This window comes from Dermacentor albipictus, chromosome 5 (genome assembly GCF_038994185.2).
Source record: "Dermacentor albipictus isolate Rhodes 1998 colony chromosome 5, USDA_Dalb.pri_finalv2, whole genome shotgun sequence".
NCBI lineage: Eukaryota > Metazoa > Arthropoda > Arachnida > Ixodida > Ixodidae > Dermacentor > Dermacentor albipictus.
The window spans coordinates 11971064-11994152 of NC_091825.1; the positions used below are offsets into that span (position 1 = coordinate 11971064).

General features: G+C 51.1%; 1 protein-coding gene across 1 annotated transcript in view; it reads left to right on the forward strand.

Moving 5' to 3' along the window:
- Nucleotides 1-23089, forward strand: part of LOC135918042 (uncharacterized) — a 567488-nt gene that overhangs the window by 476513 nt on the left and 67886 nt on the right. The gene's annotated exons all lie outside the window — the stretch shown is intronic.

Here is a 23089-nt window from a genome sequence, read left to right on the forward strand (position 1 = left end):
GAAATAAAAGCTACTCTATTCAGGGTGTGTTTTGAGCTCCACCAGAAGTTGGCACATTCTCGACGCTTTTGCAAGGCTCACTATGACTTACGATGCAGTCTTTTAGCTTCTAATGCGCGCCCGCATGTATTGCTTTGGTTTGTGGTGATTAACGTTTTTAACGTTCCGAAGCGACTAAAGCTAGGATGGAGGTCGTAGTGGATGGCTCCGGATAACTTTATCTAGCTCGCCTGGGGATGTTTAACGTGCGCTTTGATCGCAGAGTCGTACGTGGGCCGGTAAATTCCTCGTTGGCGTCTCACCATACTCGCGCGCTAGCGCTGCTTTAGAAGTTGGCGCCTCGGCGCGATTGTATTTGTTCAATAAATTTTATTTACTAGTTGTAACAACTTGTCATTATTTCGTATTATTGACGGCGCCTCCAGGGCACCAAAGCGGCAACGGGAACACCAAAACTAGAACCAGGGCTGGATGGGGCTCGCCGAAGCCTGTGCATGCCAAGGGGGTATAAGATCGCGGACAGCCAATTTTGTATGCGAACACTCCCTGCGACGCCTGCATCAGTGTAATGTTACGTGCTCTTCAGAGGCCTCCGTTAGCCATTACATGTGCCCTCCTGGAGCAGTACTTGAAAAAAAAATAACAATATATTGTCACGTGGTGGTGACGTTAAGAACACAGTAGCAATACTGTGATAGACAAAACTAACTTTTATTGGGCGAACCTGTGCCCACAAAACAGGCTGCACTTATAGCACAACGATAGCGGCGAACACGGTCGGCGATCGTCGAAAATCTGATCAGTGGTTCAAGCGCGTCGGCTTTTATACACAATCGTCGAATGTTCCAGGCTAATCGTTGGGACCCGCGTGCCTTCCATAAACTTCTACATCATTCGCGTCAGGCGAATAAATCAGATAACAGACTGCGGATAGAAGCATCGATAACTTTCCAGAAACTTCGGATACATGAAAGCGCGTCCCGCGCTGTGCGATAAGATTTGTTAGGCGGCGAAACCTGGTGGCCCGATAAATATAAATACACGTGTCAATACCCCTCTCTTAAAAAGCATCGTCCCGATGCTACAAAGAGAGCGAAACACAAAGGGACGCTTATTAAACATAAGTAACAAAACAACGAAAAGAAATAATGTCCAAAGGTCAGTTACGCGAAGTCCCAAAGTTCGTCAACGCTGGTGGTACGGCTTGAGCCGCACAACGTGGACAATTTCAGGTCGTGAGCGGCGCCGCTGTGACAGCGAAATGCCGTCTGGCACGACCTCGTAGTCCAGTGCACCAATACGTCGGATGATCTTGTACGGTCCAAAATAGCGACGCAAAAGCTTCTCGCTCAGTCCTCGTCGGCGTATAGGGGTCCAAACCCAAACACGGTCACCGGGCTGGTACTCGACAAAGCGTCGTCGGAAGTTGTAGTGTCGGCTGTCGGTCCTCTGCTGGTTCTTGATCCGCAGGCGGGCGAGCTGTCGGGCTTCTTCGGCGCGCTGAAGATAGCTAGCGACGTCGAGATTTTCCTCGTCAGTGACGTGGGGCAGCATGGCGTCGAGCGTCGTCGTCGGATTCCTGCCGTAAACCAGCTTAAACGGCGTGATCTGTGTTGTTTCTTGCACCGCCGTGTTGTAAGCGAATGTTACGTACGGCAGGACGGCATCCCACGTCTTGTGTTCGACGTCCACGTACATCGCTAGCATGTCGGCGAGGGTCTTATTCAGCCGCTCCGTAAGACCATTCGTCTGCGGGTGGTAGGCCGTTGTCCTCCTGTGCCTTGTCTGACTGTAGTTCAGAATGGCTTAGGTGAGCTCCGCTGTAAAGGCCGTTCCTCTGTCGGTGATGAGGACTTCTGGGGCACCATGTCACAGCAGGATGTTTTCGACAAAGAATTTCGCCACCTCGGCTGCGCTACCTTTCGGCAGTGCTTTAGTTTCAGCGAAGCGGGTGAGGTAGTCCGTCGCCACGACGATCCACTTATTTCCGGTTATTGACGTCGGAAAGGGTCCCAACAAGTCCATCCCGATCTGCTGGAATGGTCGGCAAGGAGGCTCGATTGGCTGTAGTAATCCGGCTGGCCTTGTCGGCGGTGTCTTGCGTCGCTGACAGTCTCGGCATGTTCTGACATAACGGGCGACGTCGGCGGTCAGGTGCGGCCAATAATACTTTTCTTGTATCCTTGATAGTGTCCGGGGAAATCCTAGGTGTCCAGCGGTCGGATCGTCATGTAGGGCGTGCAATACTTCTGGACGAAGTCCTGACGGGACAACAAGAAGGTAGTTGGCGCGGACTGGGGAGAAGTTCTTCTTCATGAGTAGATTGTTTTGAAGCGTGAAAGGGATACGGACACAAAAATTGGTGGAAAAGTTGAACTGTTAAAAATGACAAATACAACAAGCTGCTTAAAAAAAAAGAACGAGAAACACCTTTCTTTTGCGATTTTCTGTTGCGCCTTGCCTCCAAGCGGCCGCCGGGAGAAGCTGAAACTTGACGTCATGATACCCCCGCGTGCCCGGGCGCGCGCGGCCGAGGTCAGCCACAGCCGGCGCAGTCTTTCCGGAGTGTCAGTGCCTTGCAGTGTTTGTTTATCGCCGTCGGCTATGTTCGCACGTGGTCTGTCTGAAACATTATCCCCGTCAGCGCTACATGCAGGTGGTGCATCTTACAAGCGTGTTCGCACGGTCGTCGATCGGTATTGAAGCATTCATCGTGACGGAAGAAAATGCCCAGACATTACTGCACCCACGGCTTTTATAACAGCATTATCGGTCGTGACACGCCGTCGCGCACATTTCCCAGAGACAAGAAGGTGCGTGAACTCTGTCAGCCACTACACCCAGCATGGAGACTTCTAAAAAATGGCTTCATTTGCGCGGACCACTTCGTCGACGATGCTTATGCGACCAGTCCGGCTGTACTCAAAAGCCTTGGCATGCCGCTCAAAAGGCTCCTGTTGAGGCAATGCAATTCAAAGAGCGGGTGCTTAGTGATGCATTCGTAACTGTTAGCTGTGTTCGCCAACTTTTGTTGTTCTGGCAACAGACCCTCTCTCTTTCTGTATGCATGTAGCCGCAGCGGTGACAGCAGGAGTGCCTGTTGAAAGAAGGAAAATTACCCTTTCATTGGCTGTGCAAGAACAGATATTCTCGGCTTGTGACAGAAATTGTTTACCCTGCGGATGCATGTGTTTATCACAAAACAAAATAGTCATGTTGTGTACACTCTCGCTGCGTCTAATATTGAACGACAGCATACGAGCGCTCTTTTAATTGATCAAATATACAAAACACAGCCAGTGAATGAACGCCAGACAACAGCATACATGTGTAGTAATCTAAAATGCGCAGCACATTTATCTACATTGCCGTTTCACACGTTGCTTTTCAACCTCAAGCAAAAAATTGCGGATTTCCATAGGTCTCTGCATAATCATGCGTCGGGTTTCATGACTTGGTTGTTCGCGCAGCATTTCCCTAGTAAATGTCACAGTAAAAGACTTTCCTTTGTCAATGTCCACAGAATCGATGTAGCTAAGTGATCTGGTCGACGGGTCCCTAGCGCAGCCACCTATCTCAACGGGTTCAACCAGTAAATGGCTTCTAATGGCGTGAATGTGAATGTAGCCGTAAACACAGGGCTATGAAACGGCTGGAAAATTCTACACATGCCGTGCCTCGTCGCGTAAAAACGAAGTGTGCAGCGATCGAAAGCCGACAGCGTAGGTAAGCACAAAGCGACGAGTTACGCAACCTACGTTTCAACCGTAATAGCTCCCTTTCTGCCTCAACGCGGGTCACGAAACTAGGCATTTTGCATCCTACATAACATAATTTTACAAACTGCTGCTGCAGCACTTCAAGTTTACTAGAAAAAGCAATTACCATGTTGCTTGCCCGGACTGCCTGACCGGCACGTTCAAGGCCGCCTGCTCTTCTTCGCCGCTTGACGCGGAAGGCTCGCAACCGTAAGCGGTTATATTTCTTGCTAAGTTGGAACGGTCCTCGTCTGCAGACGTGTACTCATCGCTGGTAGAGGCACCAGAACCCGAATCCATGCTCGCGATTGCGGCGGCGGCGCGCCTCAAATGACCGTGGTCGGCCGGCTGGCTATCCGACGGGGGTTTCGTGACGTCACGCCTTCCAACTCGCTTGGGCCGGGCGGCGTTGCGCGCGCTCACAAAAACGCCAAAAATAAGGCCATCCGCTGAAAAATGAGCGAAGTGACTACTTGTTCTCGGTGTACTCGCACACCGAGGACTCATTTTCTGTATTATCGTAAAATGTTCAGATTTTGTGTCCGTATCCGTCGAAGGAAGATAATCCGCGTTTAAATGCCCTGGGGACAACGTCGGTGTGCCCTTCCAAATATTCGACGAGGCCTTTTAGCTCCGCGTCTGCCTGTTGCTGTGCAGTGAAGTCTTCCGCGCTTATCATTCCGAGGAAGGCGTCGTCATTCTCGTCGTCTTGCGGCGGCGGGTCAATGGGGGCGCGTGATAGGCAATCGGCATCGGAGTGTTTTCGTCCGGACTTGTAGGTGACAGTGATGTCGTATTCTTGTAGTCTGAGGCTCCACCGCGCGAGTCGTCCTGAAGGATCCTTTATATTCGCTAGCCAACACAACGCGTGATGGTCACTGACGACTTTGAATGGCCTGCCATAAAGATAAGGGCGAAATTTAGCTGTAGCCCAAACGATGGCGAGACATTCCTTTTCGGTAGTAGAATAGTTGCCTTCCGCTTTTGACAGCGACCGGCTAGCGTAAGCTATCACCTGTTCGACTCCGTTTCTCCTCTGGACTAGAACGGCACCGAGGCCTAGGCTACTGGCGTCAGTATGGATTTCTGTATCGGCGTACTCGTCGAAGTGCGCAAGTACCGGCGGCGACTGCATGCATCGTTTGAGTTCTTCAAATGCGTCGGCCTGCGGTGTTTCCCACTTGAATTCGACATCACATTTCGTTAGATGTGTTAGGTTCACATGCTGTTCAGATGTGTTAGGTTCACATGCCAAGGAACCTACGCACTGCCTTCTTGTTGATGGGTTGCGGGAACTGTGCGATTGCAGCTGTTTTTTGCGGGTCTGGACGGACACCAGATTTGCTGATTACGTGGCCTAGGAACAGAAGCTCGTCGTAAGCGCAGCGGCATTTTTCCGGCTTCAGAGTAAGCCCTGACGACTTGATGGCTTCTAGTACTGTCGCAAGCCGCTTGAGGTGATCGTCGAAATTTCTGGCGAACACGACGACGTCATCCAAGTAAACGAGACAGGTCTGCCACTTCAGTCCTGCTAATACTGTGTCCATGACGCGCTGGAACGTTGCAGGCGCCGAACACAGTCCGAATGGCATAACCTTGAACTCGTACCCCGCAGGGGCGTCTGCGTCAGCAGGCGTTTGGTGTGTTGCGACACCACGTACCCGAGCACACGAGGGTTGGACCCTCCCGCGTGTAGCCGTGCGCGGCTTAGCCGTGTCCGGGGAAAAGGGGATCCTGGGGGTTGAGCCAATGCCGGGTGTTTGGACCTTTACGGCCCCTCGGCGGCGGCAACACACCCCTTTGGCCTCGGCTTCACGTAGACGGCACCCCCGGACTGACCCACCCGGGGGAAATCGGTAGTTGCCTTTTCCTGTCTCTCTCTACCTACAACCTTCGTCTTTTCCTTACTTTTCACCTTTCCTGTCTCCTTCTCATTTCTTTATTACTTCCGACCTTCCTGGCAGCAAGGGTTAACCTTGTGTGAGTAGCCAACCTTGGTTATATCATATTAGGTTATAGCGGCAACGTACAGCTGGCGTTTGCAGGCCCTGTTTTTCAGGCCCTGCAGCGTCCCCTTGTTGGACTCCATGGTGGGTGGCTGGCGTTACTGCCGAAATTTCACATATATTTATGGATAGCTCTTTTCCTCTATTCCCTGATCGCCCTCAGAAAAGAGGGCGCACCGATGAAGTTTTTCAGTTTTTCGGACGCCAAGTCCACAACTTCCCACGCTTCCATGTAGTTCACTCGGAAAAACCCGGCAAACCAGTGCGCACTATTTCACCGATCCTTGTATCAAAGACTTTGACTGATGTTTTTGGAGCCGGATATAAGGCGACCAGGATGGCAAGCGGTGATCTCCTCCTTGAGCTCCGCGATAAGAAATAATACGAGCAACTGTCTAAGCTTGTGTCATTTGGGGATAACCAACTAACAGTAACCCCGCACCGTACTATGAACACCACCCGGGGCGTTGTCTCGGACGATGATTTGCTGGAGCTCACTGAGGCTGAGTTCTTGGAGGGCTTCAGTGAACAAAATGTTATAGATGTCAAAAGAATTAAGATAAGGCGAGATGGAAAAGAAATCCAAACGAAACACTTGATAATCACCTTCGGTTCGAGTGTCCTGCCCGAGTCAATCGAGGCAGGATACATTAAGCTCCGTGTTAGGCCATACGTGCCAAACCCCCTGAGATGTTTCAAATGCCAACGTTTTGGCTACAGCTCGCAGAGCTGCCGAGGCCGCCAAACGTGTGCAAAATGCAGTGCCCATGAACACACGTCTGAAGCTTGCACGAACTCTTTGCATTGTGTAAACTGTGATGGAGAGCACGCCGCGTACTCGCGGTCGTGCCCATCTTGGAAAAAAGAAAAAGAAATTGTCACGATCAAAGTGAAAGAAAATATATCATTCAAGGAGGCACGTAGGCGGGTGGCATACCTGCCTAAGAACACATTTGCCGAAGTGGCGCGTCAGGGGGCAGCGCCACAACGGCCTCCGGCGGCTGTCCGACCCACACTCAGTGAGGCGGCAGTGATGCCATCCGCCCCCTCGGCGGCTGCAGCTAACGCTGCTACGCCAACACAGCAGACGGGGCCATCGATCCCGAAGGTGGGCGCAGCCGAGGCTGCCCCAACCTCCCCGGCCCCATCCAGCGCTGGCAACAGCCGGCGCAGCCAGACCCATCAGGGAGCCCCATCGACCCCCGGTCTGGTGGGCGCAGGGATCTTGCCTTCCGAGGCAGGACCCTCACAGAAAACTCGCTCGCAAGAGCATGTGTCCAGCGCCTCCCAAGAGGCAATGGACACTACAACTGTCCTCACGGCGCGCCAAGCGCCTAAGGAGCGGCGAGGATCCCTCGAACGCTCCAGAAAGGGCAAAACCCCGATTACAGGGCCTCGAAAGAGCTCTGTAATCTAAGACATCTTTCAGTTTCCGTACACACAGCACCAACTTACTTTAAATATGGATACACAAATCATACAGTGGAACGTCAGAGGTCTTCTTAGGAACCTTGATGATGTGCAAGAGATTATACACAAACACAATCCAAAAGTGCTGTGTCTACAGGAAACACCTCAAATCACAACACACAAACTTTCTCCGACAGCATGTTACTTTTCGCAAAGATCGCGATGATGCACTCGCATCATCGGGAGGTGTTGCAATTGTAATCCAAAAGAGCATAGCATGTCAACATTTACAGCTACGAACGGCCCTTGAAGCAGTGGCGGTTCGAATTGTTTTGCTAAACAAACTTATCACTATTTGCTCGATTTATATACCTCCACACTACAAACTAAGCAAACATGAATTTCAGTCCTTCATAGATGAATTGCCAGAACCGTACGTTGTACTTGGGGATTTCAATGCGCACAACAGCCTGTGGGGCGACTCTCGTATAGATTCGCGAGGTCGTCTTGTTGAACAGTTCCTCTTCTCTTCTGGTGCATGCCTGCTGAATAAGAAGGCACCCACATATTATTCTCTCGCCAACCGAACATTTTCATCAATTGACCTCAGCCTAGTTTCCCCGTGTATATTGCCTGAACTGGAATGGGAAGTTATGAAAAATCCTTACGGGAGCGACCACTTCCCCATACTAATAAGAACATCTAAAGAAAACGAATATCCTCCACAAGCTCCTAGGTGGAAGATAGACACAGCCGACTGGCAGAAATTTCGAACTCTCTCTAGCATCTCATGGGTTGACCTATCTTCTTTAGAAATTGATGCTGCTGTGGATTATCTTACAGCATTCATAATAGATGCCGCATCACATTGCATACCCGAAGTAAGTGGTTTGGCATGCAAACCACGTGTACCGTGGTGGAACAGCGAATGTCGAACCACCCGTAAGAATCAGAACAAGGCGTGGGGGTTGCTGCGAGCTTCTCCCACCGCTGAGAATCTTGTCAACTTTAAAAAAATAAAATCCCAAGGTAGGAGAACCCGCCGGCAGGCCAGAAGAGAAAGCTGGCACAAGTTTTTATCGAGTATTAACTCGTTCAGAGATGAGGCCAAAGCCTGGAACAAGGTTAATAGGATTCGAGGGCGACAAACATATTCACTCCCTCTAGTAAATACACAGGGCGATACACTGAAAGATCAGGCCGACTCACTTGGGGAGCACTTTGAGAGTGTATCAAGCTCAAAACATTATTCGCAATCCTTCCTAAAATATAAACAAATAGAAGAATGCAAGCCACTCATCAATAAATACCGAGAGAATCAACCTTACAATCGCCCTTTTAGTATTGCCGAATTGAAAGCTGCCTTGAGCGCATGCAAAAGCTCCTCACCGGGATCCGATAGAATCATCTATGAAATGCTCAAAAACTTACACAATGACACGCAAGAAACACTACTTACACTTTTCAACACTATTTGGGACGCAGGGTACCTTCCAACGGCATGGAAAGAAGCCGTTGTGGTCCCTGTTTTGAAACAAGGGAAAGACCCTTCTTCAGTGACAAGTTACCGCCCGATATCCCTCACAAGCTGCATGTGTAAGGTATTTGAAAAAATGATAAATCGGCGACTCATCCATTTCCTTGAACAAAACAAAGTGCTTGATCCTTTTCAGTGTGGCTTCCGAGAAGGGCGCTGCACAACCGACCATCTTGTACGTATTGAAGGACATATTCGTGACGCGTTTGTACACAAACAGTTCTTCTTATCGATATTCCTCGATATGGAGAAGGCGTACGATACGACCTGGCGCTACGGAATCTTGAAAGATTTGTCAGAAATGGGCATTCATGGTAATATGCTAAACATAATAAAAAGCTACTTGTCCAATCGTACCTTCCGGGTGAAAGTAGGCAATGTGCTGTCACGTCCTTTTGCACAAGAAACCGGTGTACCCCAGGGTGGCGTGCTCAGTTGCACACTCTTTATTGTTAAGATGACAACACTTCGTGCTTCCTTACCACCGGCCATTTTGTATTCCGTCTATGTGGACGACATTCAAATCGGTTTCAAATCCTGTAACCTCGCAGTGTGCGAGAGACAGGTACAGCATGGTTTGAACAAGGTGTCAGGGTGGGCAGAGAAAAATGGATTCAAAATCAATCCTCATAAGAGTTCTTGTGTTTTGTTCACAAGGAAGAGAGGCCTAGTTCCGGATCCCTGCTTGGAAGTGTGTGGACAACAGATACCTGTAAACAAAGAACATAAATTTCTAGGTGTCATACTTGACTACAGACTCACTTTCGTCCCCCACATTAAACATCTTAAAGAAAAATGTCTGAAAACAATGAACATAATGAAACTTCTTTCCCAGACTACGTGGGGTAGTGACAGGAAGTGTTTAATGAATCTATATAAAAGCCTCATTCGATCACGACTAGACTACGGTGCCGTCATTTATCACTCCGCCACCCCGAGCGCACTAAAGATGCTAGACCCTGTTCACCATCTGGGTATCCGTTTAGCCACAGGAGCTTTCAGAACGAGTCCCGTACAAAGTTTATATGCAGAATCGAATGAGTGGTCACTTCATATCCAGAGAACATACATCAGCCAAACATATTTTTTGAAAGTCCACTCTAATCCCGAACATCTCTGTTTTAACACCATTAATGATATGACATATGCTACACTATTTCGTAATCGTCCTTCCGTAAGACAGCCTTTCTCGCTGCGTGTGAGGGAGCTTAGTCATGAAATGCATGTTCCAATCCTCGAACTTCGCCTAATGCATCCAGCCAAGCTGCTACCTCCTTGGGAGTGGCAGTTGATACAATGCGATACATCTTTCATGGAAGTTACAAAAAACGCTCGAGAGATTGAAATCCAGATGCATTTCCGGGAACTCCAGCACAAACACTCCTGCACGGAGTTCTACACAGACGCATCGAAGTCACACGACGGGGTGTCCTATGCAGCCGTCGGGCCATCCTTCTCGGAAACCGATGTACTGCATGCGGAAACTAGTATCTTTACGGCTGAGGCCTACGCACTATTGTCGGCTGTGAAGCATATCAGGAAATCAAAACTCCAGAAAGCAGTCATATATACGGATTCCCTTAGTGTTGTGAAGGCCTTGATGGCTTTCTCTAACCACAAAAATCCAGTAATTAACGAACTTTATTCTGCTCTGTGTAAAGCGTATATAGGTAATCAGCATGTCATCATATGCTGGGTGCCAGGTCATAGGGGCGTCGAAGGTAACGTTCTTGCGGACCAGATGGCCACGTCAGTTACATCGCATTCTGCTAATCCCACCGCTGCAGTTCCTGTCACAGACCTGAAGCCCTTCTTACGGAGGAAACTACGGAACCAGTGGCAACGGCTATGGGACGCGGAAACAAATAATAAGCTCCACGTGATAAAGCCACAGTTAGGATTCTGACCTTCAGTAACAAAATCACGCCGGACAGATGTCCTATTCTGTCGTCTAAGGATAGGACACACATTTGGCACACATAACTTTTTACTCACCGGAAACGAGCCTCCAACCTGTGGTAGATGCGGGGAGAGGCTGACCGTCCTCCACGTCCTCCTGGAGTGTCGGGAAGCCGAACATGAAAGAAAGAAGCATTTTCCCTTAGCATACCGGCAGCGCATCCCCCTTCATCCAGTAATGTTCCTAGGCCCAGAACCGCTGTTTGACTCCAGCGCAGTCCTGGGCTTCCTGAAAGATGTTGTATTACATGTTATAAGCCCCACACACTCGTAGCGTCTCCTCTTTCCAGAGGATGCCGCTATGATAATTTTTTTTATGTAGCACATGCCTCTAGGCCCTTGTGTCTCAAGGGCTCTAACGAGGCAGTGGTGCTCTAGTGAATTTTAGAATCTTATATATTTTCTATTTTGCATCATTCTTTTACGATGGATTTTAATGTACATAGTATCTGTCATTAGTCATCGCCATAATTTTATAGCACGCAGATTTTACGCACTTTACAGCGACTATTTTTAGGCCACTTTACGGCCAAGTCACATCTCCCATATTACATCGTTAACACTACCACTTGTCATGGCGCTCTTTGGCCAAACCTGGCCCTTGCGCCATAAAACACTACACATCATCATCATCATTGAACTCGTAGAGGCCGTCTGGCGTGATGAAGGCGGTCTTTTCGCGATCCCTTTCGTCTACTTCTATTTGCCAGTAGCCAGACTTGAGGTCCATCGATGAGAAGTATTTAGCATTGCAGAGCCGATCCAATGCGTCGTCTATCCGTGGGAGGGGGTATACGTCTTTCTTCGTGATTTTGTTCAATCGACGATATTCGACGCAGAAACGTAGGGTTCCGTCCTTTTTCTTCACTAAAACAACTGGAGACGCCCACGGGCTTTTCGACGGCTGGATGATGTCGTCGCACAGCATTTCGTCGACTTGGTGTCTTATAGCTTCGCGTTCTCGCGTCGAAACTCGGTAAGGGCTCTGGCGGAGTGGTCGAGCGCACTCTTCGGTTATGATGCGATGCTTTGCGACTGAGGTTTGTCGAATCCTCGATGACGTCGAAAAGCAGCCTTTGTATCGTCGAAGCAGACTTCTGAGCTGTTGCTTCTTAATCACGGGGAGACTTGGATTTATGTCGAAGTCTGGCTCGGGAACTACGGTCGTCGGGGTAGATGCAACAGAATCCGTGAGGACAAACGCATCGCTGGTTTCCTGAAATTCCTCGATGTATGCGATCGTCGTGCCCTTGTTGATGTGCTTGAACTCCTGGCTGAAGTTTGTCAGCAACACCTTCGTGTTTCCTCCGTGCAGTCGAGCGATCCCTCTTGCGACGCAAATTTCACGGTCGAGCAGTAGACGTTGGTCGTTTTCGATGACGCCTTCTACGTCAACGGGTGTTTCGGGGCCGACCGAAATGACAATGCTGGAGCGAGGCGGGATGCTCACTTGATCTTCGAGCAGCCTCAAGGCGTGGTGACTACGAGGGCTCTCCGGCGGTATCGTTTGATCTTCCGACAGCGTTATTGACTTCGACTTCAGGTCGATGATTGCGCCGTGTTGGTTCAGGAAGTCCATGCCGAGAATGACGTCTCGTGAACACTGTTGGAGGATAGCGAAGGTGGCAGGGTAAGTCCGGTCATGAACGGTAATTCTTGCCGTGCAGACTCCAGATGGCGTAATGAGGTGTCCTCCAGCGGTTCGAATTTGAGGGCCTTCCCACGTAGTGTTAACTTTCTTCAACTGGGCGGCGATGTGTCCACTCATGACGGAGTAATCAGCCCCTGTGTCCACTAAGGCGGTAACTGCGTGGCCGTCGAGAAGCACGTCGAGGTCGGTGGTCCTTTGTCTGGCGTTGCAGTTAGGTCTTGGCGTCGGAGTACGGCTGCGTCGTGTTAAACTGAAGCTGGAACGTCGCGTCGTCAAGTTGCCTTTCGTCGTCATACTCTTTGCTTCCACATTTTGTCGGAACGGCGGCGTGTCGTTGTGTCGTCGAAGTAGCCTATTCGGCATCTTCGTCGGCGGCGGAGGATCTTCGTCAGTTCGACGAACAGCAACCGCACCTCCATCGGTTGCTGCTTTTAGTTTTCCGAATATGGGCTCGTAGAGCGGCCCCAGGCTGGGCCGGTGTATGGTCGGCGCTGCGGCGACAGGTAGCGTCCTGGTGACGGCGAACGGGACGGCCGTCGAGGGCTCCACTGAGTAGCGGCGAGGTAATCGGCGATGTCACGTGGGCGCTCGCCAAGCTGTGGACGCGGCGCGTTGACGGCGAACCCTCTCAGTCCCATGTCGCGGTATGGGCATCGGCGATACACATGGCCGGCTTCTCCGCATAGCAGAGCGGCCGGTGGTCGGGGGCTCGCCAAATGTCTGTCGTTCTCGGGTAGCTGCGCTGGGCGACGGGTGGGCGCGATGGCGGCGGCGGCGGTGGTCGGCAGAATTGCGGCGTTGCAGGGCCCTGGCGCGGTCGTGGAGGGGGACCTTGACGGCGGGCGACGGCGGCGTAGGTCATCGCTTCTGGCTGGGGCTGCGATGATTGTGGTTGTAACTCCGGATCTCCGAGCGATCGCTGAACTTCTTCTTTCACGACGTCTGTGATCGAAGCCACTTGGGGCTGCGACGAAGGCAGGACCTTGCGCAGTTCTTCGCGCACAATGGCCCTGACGGTCTCCTGAAGGTCGCCGGAATCCAGTCCTTGGATGGCGTACTGCGGCGTGAGCGCCTGGCGGTTATATTGCCGGGTGCGCATCTCCAGAGTTTTCTCGATCGTCGTTGCCTCTGCAGAAAACTCAGCTGCGGTCTTCGGCGGGTGACTAATAAGTCCTGCGAAAAGTTCTTGCTTGACGCCCCGCATCAGGAAGCGGACTTTTTCCTCCTATGACATTTCCGGGTCGGCGTGCCGGAAAAGACGGGCCATCTCCTCCGTGAAGATCGCGATCGTCTCCTTTGGCAGCTGCACTCTGGTTTCTAGTAGTGCTTGGGCTCGCTCTTTTCGTACGATGCTTGTAAACGTTTGTAAGAAGCCGCTTCGGAACAGGTCCCATGTCGTTAAAGTGGCTTCTCGGTTCTCGAACCAGGTCCTGGCGGCGTCTTCCAGTGCGAAATAGACATGCCGCAGCTTGTCGTCGCTGTCCCAACTGTTAAACGTAGCGACCCTATCATACGTCTCGAGCCAAGTTTCCGGGTCCTCGAAAGTTGAACCACGGAACGTCGGAGGCTCCCTGGGCTGCTGTAGCACGATGGGCGATGCCGGGGCTGCCATTGGGGTGGACTTGGTGGCGATCTTTCTGGTCGTCTCAGGCAAAAGTCCGTGCTCCGGGGGCAGTTGTTGTAGACGGCGGCTTGCTCGATGGTCCGGGACTGCGTTGGTGTTGTCTTTGCGTTCCGGGCTTGGATCACGGCTTGTCGGGGGCGTCCGGTACTTGGACCAAAAGCACCTCCACCAGATGTCACGTGGTGGTGACGTTAAGAACACAGCAACAATACTGTGATAGACAAAACTAACTTTTATTGGGCGAACCTGTGCCCACAAAACAGGCTACACTTATAGCACAACGATAGCGGCGAACACGGTCGGCGATCGTCGAAAATCTGATCAGTGGTTCAAGCGCGTCGTCTTTTATACACAATCATCGAATGTTCCAGACTAACCGTTGGGACCCGCGTGCCTTCCATAAAGTTCTACATCATTCGCGTCAGGTGAATAAATCAGATAACAGACTGCGGATAGAAGCATCGATAACTTTCCAGAAACTTCGGATACATGAAAGCGCGTCCCGCGCTGTGCGATAAGATTTGTTAGGCGGCGAAACCTGGTCGCCCGATAAATATAAGTACACGTGTCAATATGATCACGATTACCAAAGCACCCGCAATGAAAAAAGCGGTCCTGTTGCCATGCATTGCTGACCGCAGACAGCCGGAATCTCTGACGCGTCGACCGAACAAAAGTGTCCTGCAGGTACGTGAATGAACCTACGAAACCATGTACAGCCTCCCTGATTTTTAATAATATAGCGCGAGCGTCGACTGAACTGCTTATAACTGCTTATAACGGCGATAAGCGTGCAACAAGGCGAGAGTTCGCGCACGAGCCTTGTTGCCTTGTTGCACTCGCCTTGTTGCACGCTCTTTTTGCACGCTTATCGCCGTTTTAAAGCGCTCACCAGCAGTTCAGTCGACGCTCGCGCTATATTATTAAAAATCAGGGAGGCTGTACACATACTTTCACGCTGTCAACACCTGAAACTTTGGTAATTATGCGCGTGTTTGAGTACACCCCGTGCTTGCGTCGTGTTTCAGCAACACGAACTCTCAACGTCGCGCGCTTTACACCTTAAATACACCTTGAATAATGGTCCTTTTCTCTATTTCTTCCGCAATTCCAACACGAAATTCTAAAGGCCAGTTACCGACTGACGAAGACAGATCTCGATAAAAAAAACTGCTCCGCAGGGCTCGAACGAACTTTTCTGCGAATTTCCTCCCGTAGCGTGTTAGCCGTCGTCTGCTACGGCAGGCCCACCACCGGCGGCGCCACCGTCAAGGCCACGCCAAGCGGAGGAGGAGGCAAGCGAATGGCGCTACTTTGGGATATTGAGGGGTTTTACGATGGATGGATGGATGGATGTTATGAGCGTCCCCTTTGGAATGGGGCGGTGGATTGCGCCACCAAGCTCTTGCTACTATACTGTCTAATATTCTACCTAGGTTAAACAATGAAAAAAGAAAAAAAAACACTATAAACTACCACGCCCAAATTTTCTGATCCCCTATTGCGAACTGTGCTTTTGTACGTCTCCGTCTTTTGTCGTTTCCCTACTTTTCTTCCACGAATCCTCCAGTCGCCCCTTACTAATGTCTATTGCGGACATGTTTGCTTTACCACTGCTCCCTCTGAACCCAAGGGCTTCAAGGAGGCCAGTGGTGCCTAAATCGACCGTTGGGTAGACGCCTTCACATTCTAATAAAACATGCTCCGTAGTTTCCCTAGCTTTACCACAGCAAGCACATGCTTCTTCTTCCTTCTTATATCTCGCTTTATAGGTGCGTGTTCTAAGGCATCCTGATCTCGCTTCGAAAAGTAATGAGCTTCCCTTTGAGTTATCATAAATGGTTTCTTTCCTGATTTCGTTTTTTCCTCTTAAGTAGTTACTCATGGCAGGTTTCTTTTCCATTGCCGCCACCCATGAGAATAATTCAGCTTCTCTGACTTTCCGCTTGACCTTTGTTGTTGTGTTGTCCACCCTACAGGCCGCATACTTGCTGGTAAGCTTCCTAGTTCTTTTCCTCCACTGTGAGTCAATGTTTTTCCTGTACAGATACCTGAACACTCTCCCAGCCCATTTACTTTCTTCCATATTCCTCAGCCGTTCTTCATACTCAATTTTACTGCAAGCTTCCCTCACTTCAAAACTAGTCCAGCCGATATCACCCTGCACAGCTTCATTTGTAGTCTTCCCGTGAGCACCCAATGCGAGGCGACCCACTGACCTTTGGTTCCCGTCGAGTCCTGATTGTACCCCTGATTTATAGCAAACAACCGCATTTCCATAAGTAAGTGCTGGAACCATTACACCTTTCCACATACCTCGGAGGACCTCGTACCTATTGTATCCCCATAGCGCTCTGTGCTTCATTATGGCTGCATTTTTCTTCCCCTTTACTGTTATGGTTTTTTCCTGTGTTTCCATATATCCATTGCCTTCGTTTATCCATATACCAAGGTATTTATATTCTGTTATCCGAGGTATTTCTTGGCCCTGTATCTCCACTGTCTGTTGACTGTTTTCATTGAATACCATAACACCTGATTTTATAACACTAAACTTTAAGCCTAAATCGTTGCCTTCCTGTGCACAGATATTAGCCAGACGTTGCAAATCACTTTCCTTGTTAGCTAGCAACACAATGTCGTCCGCATAAAATAAACCTGGGAGTTGCTGCTCTATTACTGTACCCGCCTGTTTGTATGAGAGATTAAACCCGATATTACTTCCTTCTAGCGCCCTCTCCATCCTCACCATGTACAGTCGCGGACAGAATAAAATGGACCACGGGATTTCCGAAAACGCTCAATTCCCGAGCAGCCTGTAGCAGTAACCAGTAAAACTGCCCACGACAACGTTGTTAGCATAATCTAGTCGAAGTCCAAAATGCAAATACCAGATTGCGTTGTGAGGTTGCGGAGATATTCAACTTTTTCTTAGATTTCATGGTCCATAATATTCTGTCCGCGACTGTACATCATAAACAACAGCGGGGATAGCTTTCGTTGTTGTGGCGCCACCTGTCGCATAAGCAAAGGGTCATAATCTATGGGCTCTGAGATTGAGCAATGACACGCGCGCCGTAAAACCTCAGAGGCTGCTCACAGTCAAGGGGGCTGTTTTTGTTGAGCCTTACCACACCGCCACCGAGACGTCGACAAAGAAGTCGCCTCGCAATGGAGGTGTTTTTGGAACCCGTCCGCGGATATGCGTGCCTCTATGATAAATAGAACGTCGGACAAGGAGCTGCGTGCCAACTGCTGGCACATTATTGGACAGCAGTTTGGCATGACAGGTGAGTAATTGGTGAAGGCTGGGAAGCAGAGTGTGCGCCTGGCCCTCAGTGCCACTGTACCGCACCCAAAACTTTCTCGTCCGCTTTCTGGCACGTCGGTGTCACACAAGTAAAGAACGAATAAGTATTACAGTGTTTACAGTCACCAGTAGCTCCTCGTCCGTATCCGACATGCCTGAGCGTGGCCGGCAGTGGCGCAAAGAAAAAGCACAGACACTTCCGATGGGACACGAAATGGGCAGAACAGAGAGCGCGTTGTCACGAGAAGTATCGAATGGAACGACACAACGCGGGACTCCACGGGCCGTTGCCGCGTGCCGCAGAACGCGGCTGTGGACTTGCCCGCACGCGTCTGCCGCGCGGGCGCTTGCCACGTGCGGCGTGTCGTGCGCGTTTTTGTCGCTAGTGTGGGGGTACCTTTAGAGCTCAGCTCGTGGGCCCTAGTTCCCGCGACAAGCGTCGGCGTTGTCCGTCGGCGTGACCGAGTGACCGAGAACAGTGAAGAAAGAAAGAGCGAACGCGGAGCGCTGTGGGCGATAAAAGCCACACATCGGCGGCGGCGGCCGAACAGGACGAAAGAAAGAACCAGAAAGCTCGCCTCTCGCATAGCGTTCGCCGCAAGCGTTTCCCGGTAATGAATATGGTTGCGAAAGCTGCAGTTGCCCCGAAACTGCAAGTGTGTGGCCGGTCGATGTAGTACAGCGCCGCATGTCGCGGCTCTCTCTGCAACTCGGTGCTGTGATCGGTACGACGCCTCAATATATCGCGAAATCAAACACGTATACAGCTGCGCTCAAATTTCGCGTTAGGGAGTCTGCTAATCGTCGGTAAATTTTTAATGGTTATTTTAATAAGCGTTTTATTAGCAAACCAGCTATAAAAACATGCACACAGGCTCTTGTGCTGCTCTATGCTTCAGTCATTTGTTCTTGCGTGTAACGGAAATTCTTTCCAGCTACATGTGTTTTTGAACGAGAAGGTCCGGCATTTTCTTTGAAAGGGCTTCACAAAGAACAGTCGAGGGCGTGTATTCTTATATGTGTTCGTAAGTGACTACTACTGAAGCGGCCACGCCTCTACGGCAGCACCATGGGAGTCTATGCAAAACAGCCCAGTATAACCAGCTCTTGCCACAAAAGGAGTCATACAATCTGACCCTTCAGTGTAATCATAGTACAAAGGTTTCTTTACCGAGTTATCACAACTTTTTTTTTATCAAGTATGTTAGAAGTCTCTTATCGTAGATCGGATCCTGGAGACAGTACCGCCTAAAGATATAAGCTTATAAGTGCAATTGGGACCACTGTTCAACCGAATGTTCCGAATGTGTATGATGTTCCGAAAAAGAAGCTCTCTGAGCTCGTGCAACATTACGGCGAGTGCTACACGTCGTACACTGAGGATGTTTTCGCGCTTTCCCGTCGCGTCGACAGCGCCACGCCAGAGACTGACCGGGCCCGCAACCTTCTCAAAGGCGTCGGATTTACGCTTTTAACGCCCTTGCAGCCCAAAATCCCACGAGTAAGCACGACGTCATCTCTGTGTGTCAGCACCTCGATGCCTTGCAATCAATCCGTTTGCAGCCCGACCCGTCCGACCACCCCCTGACAACCAGTGTTGAGCTCAGCGCTCTCATTCGAGCCCTCATTCGGGAGGAACTGCAAGGAGACGATTTGTCACCTCCCTGCAGCTTTCACGCTCATCCTACTGCTACCGGCATACTCGGCATTGTTAAAGAGAAGTTGGCCTCACTGAACAGTGCCAACCATCCAGTCACTTCTCCTTGCCTACCACCGCCTTGGTACGCCCACACTGCTGCAATGCATCCCGTATCTCTCTGCGCCACGCTGCATGTGCCGGCTCAAGGCCAGCTAGCGCCTTTACTTACACGAGCGCCCAATCCACCTGACTTCTCTGCCTCGCTTCAGTCACGCCCGATATGCTACTACTCCCGCATACGAAAGCACATCTCCCGGTTTTCCAGACACCACAACAAAACGAACGACCCGGCTACGCTGCCTTTGAGCGTGACGCGCCTTCTCCCCCAAGATCATACTAGAGATACTTTGATAATCCGTCCACTCACCGAACTCCGTCTCCGGTCGGCTTCTGCAACACGTCTCCGAGTTCACGTACCTCGAGACGCCACTTGCCATCGCCATTCAGAGGCTGTTTCTCCGCTTCGCGCGGCTTCTCAGCTCCCTCTCCTGCGTCTTGAAAACTAACCAGTTCAGTTTTTGGAAGGAAAGCTGCATGTTCGCGACCTGATATAATTCCTCCAGAGTGTCTGTCGGTGTCTTTTATCTGTATGTTATAGGTGTCTGTGGATGGTGTGCGGTTATTGGCTTTGGTTAATGCGGGAGCTACTATTTCTGTTATGGATGCGGACTTGTGCTCTCGCGTGAAAAAAGTGAAGACGCCTTACATTGTATCATTTCTGCCTGGAGTTGGTGACGCACTTATACGACTCTCCGCGCAATGTACTGCACGTGTCATCATTGGTGGCTTCCGTCGCCACATTCAGTTTGCGATTTTATTCTCGAGTGTTCACGAACTTATTTTACAGTGGGACTTCCTCTCGTCGGCGTCTTCTTTAATGTCCTGCCGTCAACGTTTCATAGAAATGATTTAGACCTCCCATTCTGCTGCAGGCGAGCGTCGCTCCTGCCCGAGCATACGTGCCTTCTCATCGCTCCAGATGAAAGACCCGAATGCCAACTTATTCGACAAGGACCAGTGCTCAGACACAGCTCAGCTCGTCTAGAATATTATCCGAACATTCTCACCAATTTCTGTTGTGATCTGACAAACTTACTGTGAGTTTGTGTGCTTTTGTCTCGGACCTGACAGGGCGCTGAACTAGCCATAACGGCTAGGAGAGTAGGCCTACCGTCAAGTAGGCTCGAACTCCTGCGGCAGCAATGGCCCCAAAATTCGTCACCGACGCTTATGGATGGACCTACCGAGTATCAAAGCATTCAGAATGTACGGATCACGTTGCAACGCTAATTTTGCGTCCGCCAACTGGCCTTTTCCTACCTCAGTTGAGCTCGCGAACGCTTCACGACACGCTCAGCGTTTCAGCGGTCGTGACCTCTGCAGAGGCTCACGCCGCTACAGTAGACATAAAAAAAAATGGCTGTGGCTTAGCTAAGGTTAAGCCCAGGATGCGAAGCATACTAGCCTTTATTTTAGTTGTTGAACCACTGTTTAGCCTGGTGAACTGCTCTTGCTTGGCTATATTTGGTTCGGCTAGACGAAGAAACAACTCATGCAGGCGAGCGCACGAGCTGAGACCCGGCTATGTAGCTACGCGGCCGCAAGCGAGCGCACGATTGAGCCTCCGCTTTTGCAGCTGTTATGACGTCATATGGTAGCTACGCGGCCGCGCGCGGCGCAGCAACGAAGAGCGTGGTTGTGCGGCTAGTATGTTTCGCACAAAAAATTGGAGGACGCTTAAGCTTCGCCTTCAAGAGTGGAACGCGACAGCGTTCCCGTCGACCCGCCAAGGGGTGTAAGACAATGGGCTATGGCGCAGCGACTACGCGCCCCGCATCGCACCGTTCGGCGCGGCAACGAAATGTGCGCCTGAGCAAGCGACGCACGCCTGAGCCTTAGAAACAGCTCGTTTCTAAGGCAACACCGCGTTCACTAGAGGCGTTTTTGTACCGCTTTGAAGCATCGAACTCGTGGCTCAGTAGAGGCGCTTTTGTACCGAGCGTGACGGACGTGTGCTTCATGGGCTCCCAAGGAGCGGCTTTAGCGGCCCAGCCGGGTCGCGGTATCAGGAGCTCTGAAATGCCTGCCCAGCATTATGAAATGGTTGCCCCTTATCTGCCATCAGGTTCGAGTGTTTTGAACACAGTATTTCTGCATGGTGATGTCACCGCCAGGCCATATCGCGTCGAGCATTTTCGCGACGCCCTAGCGCGTCTGTCATTGCTGCCGGATGTGGTTGCCCTTGGGGCATATCAGATGAACCACCTGTGGGCCGTTACTTTCAACAGCGAAGGAGCGAAGGCAAAGATTCTGCAGGCCGAAGCTTTCAATGTGAAAGAGCACTGCTGCGTGGTTATTGACCCGACCAACCGAGGCGTCAGGCTGAAGCTGTTTTGGCTGCTCCACGGTGTGCAAGACGACGACGTGCGCGTGGCATTAGCATCGTTCGGAAAAGTGACCGAAATAACCCGTGATAAATGGAAGGTTAAATGCTGTGTCGACAAGGCTTCAACAACACGGTCTGTTACTCTGAAACTGAAGGTGGTTGTTACCATCGAGGACTTGCCCCATCAGTTGCGCGTTGGTGAGGACGTTGCTCTCGTCCATGTTCCTGGTAGGCTCTGCCTTCGGTGCTGTGGAAAAGGACATATACGCCGTGAGTGTCGGGTGCCACGCTGCGGGCTATGCCGGCGTTTCGGCCACGATGAGAGCCAGTGCGTGCGTAGCTACGCTAATGTTGTGGGCCAGGCACGAAGTGATGAAGCGGCCGAACACATCATGGATGAAGCAGACGCGGTCGAAGCAACCCGCGGAAGTGGGGGAGATGATGCTACCAAGGAGTCAACATCCAAGGAAACCGCACCCGCACCCCTTGCAGATACCAGTCAAGCCGGTAAGGACCAAACCCAGCCGGCCGTCGCATCAAAGCCAGCGTTCCTTCCGGAAAAAGCGGATAGCGTGACTGCTGTAAGCCTGGTTACGACTGGGCAGCAGGACGACAACCAGGAAGACGCCGATACCGAGATGCCCGCAGCGTCAAGTGTATGTACCAGTGAAGCGGGCTCACGAGGATTCGGATAATCAGGAACCGAGATTGGTCGGTGAACGCGGCAAGGACCCTCCGCCGAAGGCACCTTCAACGCGCCGCGGACCGTTCAAACCCAAAACGAAATTGCCACCGGAACGCAGTACTGCGTCTGCTCTCCCTCCGCCTTAGCGGTGGTGGTGGTGGAAAGCATTTATTAAGAAAGAGAGGTGTGGACTCACGCAGGAGCCCTACATACTAGGTGGAGTCCCTAGTCCGGGACCCCATTGGTCGAAGCCGCCAGCCTGGCCCTCTTGACCAAGGCCTTTTGGGCCTGAAGGTCTGAGCAACCAAGCAGGGCTGCCTCCCAGTCCTCTCGGGTAGGGTTGGGGTGGGGGGTGAGAGCCGAATTTTGCTGGCAGGCCCACACCATGTGATAAGTGTCAGCCACCTCGCCACAGTGTTGGCACCTGCCAGTGATCGCAGGATCAAAATGTTTCATTACTGCCGGGCACAGCATTGTGTTGGTGTATAAGCGACGGAGAACGCGTTCGTTTGCTTTCTCCAGTCCCTTAGCTGGGGCTGGGTACCGGCGATGGCTATCCTTATAATAGGTAGAAATGTCTTTGAAAGTTAAGAGAATTTCGCCTTCTTGTTCCAGGACCTCAGGGGCCAAAGGGGACGCCCGGTAAGTGAGTGCTCGGGCTGCCGCATCAGCAGCTTCATTCCCTTGAAGGCCCTGATGGCCAGGAGTCCAAACTATACAGCGGGTGGTAGGATCGACATCCTTGCTGCAGTTTCTCAGTATTCGCTCGGCCAATAGGGTGACCCAACCAGCCTCGTAATTACGGCACGCGCCACGCGAATCCGTGACGATATATTTAGAATTAGAGTCCGAGGCAGCTAGGGCGATCGCTACCTCCTCTGCTTGTGTTGTACCTGGTGCACGAAAAGTGAGCCCATCCACCTGTGTTCCCTGATGTATGACTGCTGCTGTATACCATCCCCCGTGGCTTGGCCCAGCGACATCTACATAGTAAACTCCATGTTTGTTGCCATAGTGACGCTCCAAAGCTTCCGCCCTTGCTTGGCGGCGTCCAATATGGTCTT